Below are 12,165 nucleotides of genomic sequence, written 5' to 3'. Positions count from 1 at the left end.
ACCAAGCTTGGGAGCTAGGCTCAAAGAAATTATCTTTTGTGAGTTGTTAGCCCTTGTTCAATAAACTTCTATTAGGTTGGAGAGAGAGAGAGAGAGAGAGAGAGAGAGAGAGAGAGTTTCAACAACGGGAACACAATTGGATTCAATGTTTTGACTCCACTCTCTTACTTGCTTCTATCCTTGCTTCTTTCTTGTGAGAGCAAGGCATGGCAATAGTGCACATCATAACCTACTATATAGTAGGAAGGATGTTTTCCCCTTGGTCTACCTAGGGTTGATAGAAGTGTTGAAGATGATGAAACAGGAAACAAAAGGAAGACAGCAACTCAGAGTAGGAAGAAGATGGAGAAGGAGAAGACACAGAGCTTGTGTACGAGATCTTTGTAGTCTATCTCTCTGTATTAGAATAATAGTGTATATACAAACTCAGAGCTACAAAGCTTATATGAAACCCTAAGAGATAAGGTGTCCTTTCACACCAGATGTCCAGGGGGAAAAACCCAGTGGGAGAAAAGTGCCCCTGGTGAAGCGCGTATACACACTAACACTACTACATGTCTACAAATCCTTAAATGCACCTGACATGTATTCACCTCCTCGATCGGTACGAAGAGTCTGTACTTTGCAACCTGTTTCATTTTCAACCATGGCGACATAATGTTGAAAAACTGCAAACACATTTGACTTTGCTTTGAGTGGATACACCCAACAAAACCTGGAAAAGTCATCAATGAAGGTCACAAAATAAACATTGTATTGTGTGAAAATGCTCAAAGTAAACTTAGGTTTACCTATAAATTTTGAGATTTAGCCATAAATTCTCTTTTTTTTTTGCTATACTCACAATTGTGAGTGAAAGAATTTATATTAACGTGACGGGATTGTATTCTTTTGAAGCTAATATAGATTTAGCAACAAAATTCTAACTTGAAGGCAAGAAAAAAAACCAAGTTTAACACAAAGCCTAAAGAAATTGAGTGTCAATTTTCTCTGCCTCTTGCCTTTGCCACCTTGGTTTTGCTCGTGCCACTTCATATTCGTGCATGCTGCCTTGGGTTCGCTCCCCCTTTTTGCCATCTCAAATTTTCTCGTCACATCGGATTCATGCATGCCGCCTTGGGTTCCCTAGCAAAAACACTTGTCTTTCACATTGATTTTGCTCGTCTGATTTGCTACAAATTTTCCTATATGTCGGTTTTTAAACTTTTGTGAAAAAAGCATTGTATTGTATGCGAATGCTCAAAGTAAACTTAGGTTTAGTGTAATCCTACCAATCAATTTTGAAACTTAGCCATAAATTATACCTGGAAGGCGAGAAAAAAACCCAAGCTTAGCACAAATCCTAGAGAAATTCGGGTAAAAACCTTCAAATATCATCAAGACTTTTCTCCTTGTTCCGCCTTTGCTACCTCGGATTTGCTTGTTCCACTTTGGATTTGTGCACACACCGACGTGGGTTTGCTTTCCTTTTTCCCACCTATTCTCTCCCTTTGGATTCTTCGGATTGACACACCCCACCTTGGGTTTGCTTGTCTTCCGCTTTGATTTTTCTCACCTTCAACACTTTCCTCCACCCCTCGTCTTGGAATCAACCTCTCTCTCTCTCTCTCTCTCTCTCTCTCTCTCTCTCTCTCTCTCTCTCTCTCGTAAACACCACTGCTGGCTCAAAGGATGAAAATACACCCACACGCGATCCTTCTTGCGTCAATTTTTGTAGAGCTCTCTCTCTCTCTCTCTCTCTCTCTCTCTCTCTCTCTCTCTCACACACACACACACACAATAACTCATAACTTTAGAAGTTGGCACCGGGTAGTGAGTCTCTCTCTCTCTCTTTTCTATATATATATATATATGTATGTATGTATGTATGTATGCATATATATACTTAGGCTCGTCATAATTGAGAGAATTTATGAATTTTAAAGGGTGGCACATAGTTTAACTCCTAAAAATAGAAGGGGATAAAATATATTAGAACAGGTAAAAGGCCTTTCAGCTGGGCAATCTCTCTTCTCATTTGGGATGCTAGTGTCACGGCTGATTTTTTACATTTTACCCATTTTAAGGTATTTTTTATTTTCTATGGGAGAAAATGTTAGCCACTCTCTCAAAAATACACTATAATTCCAAGAAAATAATAATTGCTTGGAAATTGGCAAGGGTCCCCTTGGTGAGTAGGAGTCCCCATGAACTTGATGGAACAATCTCTCTCTCTCTCTCTCTCTCTCTCTCTCTCTCTCTCTCTCATGACCAATGACATGTGTAACAACCCCATCATTTGCATGCATGTCCCCAAAGCGATACAGAATGAAGTCGACTCACAAACAGACCAACCTTCTCCTTTTTTTCTAGGGATAGATGTTTGACATTAGTTAGTGTATATATACATATATGTGTGTGTGTGTGTGAAAATTTATAGATTTTTTAGGGTGGCACATGGTTTAACTCTCAAAAATAAAAAGGATCAAATAACTCTCAACTGATAAAACGCTCGTCAATTGGGAATCTCTCTCCCAATTTGAGATGCCAATGTTAGGGTTGGTTTTTTGTTAGACATTTGACCCATTTTAAGGCATTTTTCTTGTTTTGTGTGGGAAAAAATGTTAGCTACTCTTTTAAAAGTACATGATAATATTAAGAGAATAACAATTTCTTGGAAATTTGAAAGGCAAGGGTGTCTTTGGTGAGTAGGAGTCCCCATGAGCTCAATCGTAAAATCTCTCTCTCTCTCTCTCTCTCTCTCTCTCTCTCTCTCTCTCTCTTTCATGGCCAATGACATGTAAAACAACCTATAATTTGCATGCATGTCCCAAAAGCGATACAAAATGAAGTCGACTCACAAACAGTCAAACCTTCTTCTTTTTTTCTAGGGATAGATGTTTGACATTAGTTAGTGTGTGTATATATGTGTGTGTGTGTGTGTGTGTGTGTCCATCATAATATAAAAATTTTATAGATTTTTAGGGTAGCACATGGTTTAACTCTCAAAAATAAAAAGGATTTAATAACTCTGACTTTATAAAAGGCCCGCCAATTGGGAAATATCCCCATTTGAGATGCCAATGTTAGGGTTGTTTTTTTTTCAAACATTTTACCCATTTCAAGACATTTTTCTTGTTTTATATGGAAAAAATATTAGCTACTCTTTTGAAAATACATGATAATATTAAGAAAATAACAATGTCTTAAGGGAAAGGGTGTCCCTAGTGAGTAGGCGTCCTCACGAGCTCAATCGTAAAATCTCTCTCTCTCTCTCTCTCTCTCTCTCTCTCTCTCTCTCTCTCAATAATGTAGATAACAACGCCTACCTTTGAATGCATGTCCTCAAAGCGAGACCGACCTAAATTGATGTGCGGACATGCGAACCTTCTCTTTTTTCTCAACCGTTTTTAAAAATAAAAACTTACACAAATTTATAAAAGGTATCAATTTTGGTCTTGAAAAAATCCCCTTGATAAAACAAAGCCAAATATATCATTAAAAATAAAAATTTTATTAAATACCAAAATCTCCACCAAAATTATGTTTACTTGCCTAGGTGGAGTGAAACTAAATTTATACATTTATTATATGTATAGTTGAAAGTCTTTGGTCTTTACATTGTACATTTTGAAAGGCTTTTCATTTCCCTATGCATGTGAAATATGACCCTTCGCTTTTGCATTTTACATTAGATGTTTGGTCTAAACTTTTGTGAAGTGAACTAATGCATGACACGTAGATGTTTTCTTCTTGCTTCAAATTTTTAAGCTGCATAAGTATAGTATAGATATCTTATCGGATTAGTGACATATGCGATTACCTCTCGTGTTTGAGGTTGGGTAGCTTCAACTTCTTTTGCAATCGATACATTTGTTGAAGTTAAGATTGGAGTAGATGATACCTCACCTTGAATCTTTCTTGGAGGTAGAATGTTAGGAGCATCCTTGGAGCTTCGAGTCACTTGCTTTGGAGCCATTATATCACTAAAGAGAAGAGGAAAAAACTTCGTCATGTAAAAAGTAGAGTTATAAATTCCTTGCTTACCGAAAAGATGGTAAGAGAGAGAGAAAGAGAACTTGACAATCTGAGGGACAACATGATGGTGGTAGAGATGGAGATGGAGATGGAGATGGCTTGAGGGTGAGAAGGTAACTCTAGCGTTAAGGTAAGAGAGCTTCTGTTTCTGAGAACTTCTGTGTGTGTGTTTGTTTTGAAAGTGAGAGGATAGGAGTCTTTATATAGGCTCTCAAGACCAAAAGAAAGAGCTAAGAATAGCAAAAAACAAGAAAATGAGCTTGCGCGCATTTGCCACTGTTTTTATTTAATATGCGGGCATGCATCCTGATGTGCAATTTTGAGACTCTAAATTCAGAAGAAGCTTGGCTTCCAAGAAAAGAAGCTTTAAACTTGACTTACTTCTCTTGCTTCTCTAAAAATACTTCTTCTTTTCTAAATTACTCTCTCTTTCCTAAAATTACTTCTCCTTTCTTAAGGATCAACTCTTATCTTTATATATACTCTTGAGACTTAAGTTTCCCATATCAACCTATTGTTTCCAAGTGAATAAGAGCCATAATTAATAGTTCCAGAGTCTGATTTTTGATCCGATTGTTCCCATAGAACTCTCTTTGGCTTAACAAAATACAAAACTTAAAACACTTTTGCAAAGTAAATGAAATAGTTCTTATTGAAAAACGTTGGGTCCTTGAGGTTTGTATGGCCTTTCCATCACATAATTCTTCTTATAAAAACACACTTGTTTTGTAGTTGGTCTATTTTATCTCAATAGCACACCACTTCAAAATGCATTATTCATTTATATCTACTGGTCTTGGCTGAGTGTTACACCATGGGGTGGGATGATCCCACTCCACACATGTCAAACCTCCTCACTAGTTGTTGTCGTATATTTAGATGTTGTCTAAAGGTCTGGTTCATTCTCCTTGCCAATTCTTCAATAAATTGATCAATGTTTGACATGGATTCTCTTATCATTGAAGAGATGCTACTAGTTACATTTTTTGCATCTTCTATCACCTCTCCATATGCCTTACATTTGTCATCTAGATATAAATCTTCTCTAGTGACTTGCTCAAATGTCTTTCATGTTTTAAAATGCGGGTCCTTCTTGGGAGTTTCATTCCTCAAGCCCTCTACAAAGAGAATTAATAGCCTCTCATCTTCTTGTGGTAACTCTCTCAGAGAACCTCTCTATATATTGTTTGAAGCAAAGCAAAGCCTCCTTCACTTTCTCATTCTCTTTTTGCCTAAATTATAGATTTGAAACACAATATTATGTTTGATTTGCATCTTAGATAGAACTCCTCAACAAATTCATGCAAAACTTGTTTTATCTTTGGAAAACCACCTTTGTTCAAAGGCTAGACCCATGTCAAGTTATTGACAGCCGAACATGAGAAAGCTACACCATTTTTTGTATTGTTTAAAATGATGGACTCAATTGTAATTATTTTTAGGGACTCAATCGAGTTTCCAGATTGTAACTTATTAATTATGCGGATCAGCAAAACCCATGGTAGAAAATAGGATGTAATGTTGATGAGTTAGTACCTCCAAGGCTGAGGTATATAAGCCAACCCTAAGGAATTTTTTTTGAATTAATCATCTTCTGAGCTCAACTAAGAGTGTTGTGATTATGTATTTTGTGTGAGAGAGTGAGTGAGATCTCTTCTACTCTCTACGCGCACTATGGAAGCTACATTGTGAAGGCGACTACACCATCGCGTTAGCAACGACAAGAGCTACACTTCAACACCAAGCTTGCACAATTCCGGTCTCCCATCAGCTTTGAAATGAGTTTTCTCTCTAACCATGTATCCATTTTGTGATTGCTTTATGTCATTGTGTTCACGACAAGCTAAACTACACTTCAGGCCTAAGTACGTTGAGAATCAGTGACCATAATTTTTGGCATGTCTTCATACGTGTTTTTTGCACCAAGTGTTTGCAGGTAGTAAATTTGGTTAGATACTTTAGGGTAGATTCCTCTAGGTGTGTAGAGGTTACTTCTTGAGTTTTGTGACGATTTGACAACGTTAGGCCATGTTTCGGAGAGCATAAGCATCATAGGTAAGGTAACAATTGTGTATACATAGTGTGATTTGAGATGGTTTCTCTTGTTAGTGATTGTCTATAGAAGGTCGAGAAGGTGATTGACACCCATCTATTTGTTTCCATGTGCCTACGGGTCAAGCTCCATCCTTGGTTGACATCTTGTTTGTTGGACTAGTTCTCACTTTGCTAGCAAACTGCGAGCAGTGTATCTATCCGACAACATTGACGCCACTATTGGGGACGAGAGCCCTAGGTAGGGGACCTTAGATTAGTCCTACGAGGTGAAAGTTCCTGTGGTTTACCAGAGTCTTATTATTTTACTTTGAGTAGGATCCGGGAGTAGGACTCCTGAGATCTTAGATAGGTTCTAGGGAGCGTGTGTCTCGCCTGGGTCTTACACGGTAGACAGTTTTACTTAGTTTAGTACAATTGTGGTGTTTGAGTGGTTGTGGTGTTGCAAAAGTGTTTACTAGTCCATGTTTGGAATTAATTTTTTTTTCTATCCACAATCGCAAAACCCCACATGATGAGTAGGAGTAGTTGTAGATAGGACATGTGATTGTGATATAGAGATATTCTTCATCGAGTTATTTGCTTGTATGCTTCTTTGCATTTGTGATGTCGGAGAAGCTGATTTTTAGGGATAACATGCAATAAAGAAGTTTTAGTATAGCATGGGTGAGTGATGCTGGGCATAAAAGAACACATATGCAAGAGATCAGGATGAGAAAATTGCAATTTTGCATCAACAGACATCATACGTGTATGTTAGCTTAGGGCCTAGCAGGAGACCAACTTTGCCAAAACAGGCTGCACCAGAGTGTTCTAAAGGGGCATTTTACCCTAAGTACACCTTGAGACTAAATTTTTGACCAACATTTGGTCCCCATAAGATAAAAGCCGAGTATGGAAAACGAAAAAAAAGGAAACTTGTGATTTTGTGCATATTTTTGCATAAAAACGGGTAAAAATGCTTGAAAAGCAGAGTTGGAGACTTGTGGATTCTTGTGGATGAAAATTGGCCAAAAATTCATTAGCAGACATCAGGTAGTCAAATTGAACTTTTGACTTGATACCCATAGTCTACATATTGTGTAGAGCACATACAACATGTTTCATCTCATTTGGGTATATAAACTAAGTACTGAGAGAGTTTTACTCTTTCCAAAAGTTCTTTGGTAAAAAGTGGTGATAAGTTGCATTTTTTATTTGATGTTAGAATATATACATGTTGTACACATCAAGGGGCTCCTGGAGTTGAAACAAAACTTCATTCTGACCACTTAGACATCATACACGTATGATTTCTGAGAGGCACGATTTTGGGTCAATAAATACGTTTTGGTGAGCCATTGTAATTAAGAGCAATTGAGAAGTATATAGGCCAAATTCCATTGAACTTGAAGCACATTAAGGCTTTTAGAGACTAATGTTACCATGTACATGTGGTAGTGATGTGTGTGAACACACAAGGACCGCTTGGGCATTTTTTCCCTCTTTAGGAGGTTTTTTTCCCCGAGCATTGTATATACGCCCATCACTCTAGGGCTATCTATCTTTCCATTGCACACTAAGTAACACACTCTCTATTGTGTTCCTTGAGCTTCCTTCGCCTTCTCCAAGATGTGTGTGTTTCTATGCAACCCTAATTCCAACAATTGGTATCAGAGCAGGTTGCGTCCTCCCGGGCTTAGTCGCCAGCTGCTCCAGTACACGCCTGCTCACTTTCTCCGATTTCAATGAGCTTTGGCGAGTGTTCGCAGGTCGAAAAATATTTTGGGAGATCTCGTAGAGCTAGGTCTGCTCAGATTTTTGATTTGGGATCATTTCGGCCTCCGTTTCCACTACAGGCAGTACTGCACAGGCTATTTCGTCATTTTGTGCAAAATTTTGGTCAGTGCCGTTTTTTGCATAACAGGTGCCTTATAGTCTTCTATGGTTTGTGCTATATAGCACGTGTTGTTCCCGCTCCGTTTCTCCTATTTTCGGGCAGTTTTCACATCAGGTGCAACATTTACCATGGCTGACAACAACAACTCAGATGTGTTCAAGATGTTTGCTGGTGAGGACAGGATGGATGGGGACAACTACCCTATGTGGGCTTATATGATGCAACGTGTTCTTGTGTCAAAGGGCATCTGGAACATTGTGCAGGGCATTGATGTACGTCCTGGTTCTGAGGATGTAGGTGATGTTGAGGATGTTGTAGGTCTTGCTGCAAGGATTGCTACTGTTAGAGTTGTTTTGCCTACGACAGAACAAGATCATTGGGATGTAAAGGATGCGCAGGCTCATGCATTGATTGCATTGTCTGTGAAGCGCACCATTGTTCCTCACATCCGTTCAGCAAAATCTACAAAACATGCTTGGGATATTCTAGCAGGTCTTTATGCAAGCCGCAATGAAGCTAAAATTGCTTTGTTGCGTAAAGAGCTGGAGTCGAAGATTATGCATGAGGAAGATGATATGGACACTTTCCTTGCTAGTGTCAAGGATATCAATGATCAACTTATTTCTGCAGGTGAAGTCATTTCATATAGTTCCCTTGTGTAGACTGTTCTTGATGACTTACTAGATTCTTACCAGACTTTTGCTAGTACTTGGAGACTTATGACCCAAGGAAATCCAAAGGTTGTCAAGTTTGATGCATTATGCACATTGCTATTGCAAGAGTCACTTTCTAGAAAAAACAGGACTAGGCAGCGTGCAATTGAACAGGCTTTTATTGCTTCTCAAAGAAAGGGTGGTAACAGTAATGCAACCACTTCTTATGGTTCTGTTGCGAGTGGCAAAATTTTTGTTCCTAATGCTTCTGCTGGCAGCAATTCGTCTGGAAATTCTGGTGATAGGGGCAAAAAGAAGATGTGTTGCCATTATCGTAAAGCTAATGATCACTTGATCAAGTAGTGTCCTAAGTTGAAGGCAAAAGAGGCTAAGAAGAAAGAGGGTGGTTCCACTGCAAATGCTGGTTCCACTACAAATGCTGGTTCCACTACAAATGCAGCCATTGTTGAGTCTTCTGTGAAAGGAGACAATGATGCTGATGTTGATGCAGAATGGGCTTTTAGTGCAGAGTGCACTTACAATCCTTCTGTCCATGATGCATGCTTGTTAGTTGCTGCAGATACACATGTGTGGTATTTCAACAACGGTGCTACGAAGCACATTACCTCACATCATGAATTGTTTACCTCTCTCGAGTCTTTTCCCTCATGGGAATTCAGTCACTTGTGCCAACAATGCCTCTTATCCAATTCAGGGAATTGGAAAGATCGTGCTAACTGCTACTAATAGTAGTTCTTTTACACTTGTTGATGCACTTTATGTACCTGGGATCAAGAAGAATCTCTTTCTGTATCCGCACTTGCTAGACTTGGACTTGTAGTCAAATTTGTGGATGAGCGATGTACAGTTCATGATCTCAGTTTTGGTGATGAAATTGTTGCATTTGGCCTTTTGTGTCGTGGGCTGTATAAGCTCACTTTGTATGACAAGTGTGGACAAAATTTTGCCAATGCTGTTGCAGATTCAAGGGCTATTTCAAATGCAAAACTTTGGCATGCACGTTTTGGTCATCTGAATTTTGCGAGTTTGCTGCGTTTGTAGAAATTTGATATGATTTCTTCTTTGCCGCCTCTTGAAGCACCTGTCAAACATGTTTGTGAAGGCTGTATTTTGGGTAAGATGTAGCGTTCTAAGTTTCCAAAGGATGGTTGAGTTCGGGCCACATGCAGGTTGCAGCTTGTGCATAGTGATGTTTGTGGGCCCATGAAAACTCCTTCCTTGGGCAATTACCTGTACTTTGTGACTTTCATTGATGATTACTCCAGGCATGCATGGGTATTCCCGCTTAAAGCGAAGTCACCGAAGTTTTTATGTGCTTCAAACAATTTCTGGCTATGGCTGAAAATGTCTCGAAATGTACTATGGGCACCCTTCGTTCCAATCGAGGGGGGGAGTATATATCTCATGAGGTTAATGCATTTTTTGCTAGTCGTGTGATAAAACACCAATCTACAGTGCCTTATACACCTCAGCAAAATGGTGTTGCTGAGAGGAAAAACAGGTCACTGACGGAAATGGCACGATGTATGGTCAAAAGTCAAGCTTTGGCGCATTCTTTTTGGCTTGAGGCCATCACGTGTGCCACTTATGTACTTAACACGTGTCCTACAAAAGCTTTGCAGTCTATTACTCCATATGAAGCATGGCATGATAGAAAGCCTTCTATTTAGCACATGCGTGTTTTTGGCTGTTTGGCATATGCTTTGGTGCCACATACACAACACAGAAAACTGGATGATAAGGCTGTCAAATGTATTTTTGTTGGTTATAGTGCTGAAAGCAAAGGTTACAGGTTGTATCATCCGCAAATAAAACGTATTCTGGTTTCTCGGGATGTAGTGTTTGTGGAAGATTCTGTTCAACCCTTGCTGTCATGTACTAGAGACAATAATGTAAGCTCACAAGACATTTATGACACTTTGTTGCCTCTTTTCAGTGGTGGAAATACGAATGTAAGTTCCAATGAGGCAAATGTATAGCCTATGGGGGTTTTTGAAAATGTTACAAATGCCAATACTTTAAGCAGGAAAGTATAGTAGAAGCAATTTACAACCTCTACTACCTCTTTAATTGACATAATCGTGAGGGTATACCTCCGGATTCATTTTTCAAGAGGATTCACTATTTATAAAGCTTACATAATGAAATAGAGAAGATGGAATGATAAATCAAGGGATTTCAAGTTGAAGATGATTTCTACTTCTCTAGTTGGCTTTGTATCCCAAATGTTGAAGGAATGAAGCTTCAGATACTACAAGAAGCTCATGACGTACCTATTGCAGGTCATCTAAGTTACATTAAAAGTTATGCTGCTGTGAGAAAGAGTTTTCCTTTTAAAGCATGATATATTAAGCTATGTCACAAGATGCTTAACATATCAACACATCAAGGCCAAGCGAGGTCAATACCATGGTAAGATTCATCTAATTGATGCACTTCAAATGAAATGGAAATGCATATCTAGGGATTTTATCACAGGAATTCCCACATCTCTTGGACATGATTTGATTTTTGTGGTTGTTGATATGCTTACAAAAATGACTCACTCATTTCCCATCGAAACAACATTTACAGCTGAAGACATAGCTCAAGGCTTCAAAATATATATATATATGTATCATTGTGTGCCTTGTCATATAATTTTTTATTGTGATACAAATTTCACTTCGAATTTTTGCAAATCCTTATTCTTAGCCATAAAAACCCAATTGGCCTTTAATACCACTTATCATCCCCAAATTGATGGCCAAACAGAGAGAAGCAATCAAATTATCAACTGCATGTTGCGAGCTTATCAGATGCATGAAAAAAAATGGACGAGGTACTTGTATTTAATAGAGTTTGCATATAACTCTACATTTTAACATACAATTGGGATGTCTCCTTTCCAAGTGTTGTAGGGACAAGAGTGCCTTACTCCATTAAAGTGGATAGACCCACTCATAAGAGTTAAATCATCCAAAGACATGTTGGATGAGATGCAATTACAAACTAACATCATACGCTAAGATATAAAGACTGCTTAGGATAGACATAAGAGTTATGTTGGCCCTAAGAAATCTATTGTAAAAAGATTAATGAGGATAGATTATGCTTGAATTCATGATGATAGGGAGAGAATCATGTGTAGCCATATTAAACACAATTAGGTGGTTGAATGCACAAAGAGAGGGGGCACAAAATGGATTGATTACTAAAAAGAAAATACATAGCAAGCTATCATATAGGCTTTTGGAGAGAGCTTTGGATGACATAAAGGATGATGGAATGAGTAGAGATCAACCCAAATGGACTCTGAGTCATGCATGCTCCTCTATGGGTGTGTGTGGGTAGGTGTAACTTGGGTACTCAATGCAAGCATCAACTAAAAATAGTAGGCAAGTCTTACAATGAATTTAGACAAGTGTCACAAGGGGAGAGCTCCATGGTGTGGGCTTAGGCATAAAACTTAACAATCCTCCCCTTTTTGTGTTTGAGCATATCAAAGGTCAAAATCTTTCTAGTGGGGTCTTAGTATCCCATTTAGATATGTATACAAATGCA

This window comes from Adiantum capillus-veneris, chromosome 6 (genome assembly GCF_014529385.1).
Source record: "Adiantum capillus-veneris isolate H3 chromosome 6, ASM1452938v2, whole genome shotgun sequence".
NCBI lineage: Eukaryota > Viridiplantae > Streptophyta > Polypodiopsida > Polypodiales > Pteridaceae > Adiantum > Adiantum capillus-veneris.
The sequence above is the reverse complement of the archived record's forward strand: the minus strand, read 5'-3'. Positions refer to the sequence as shown.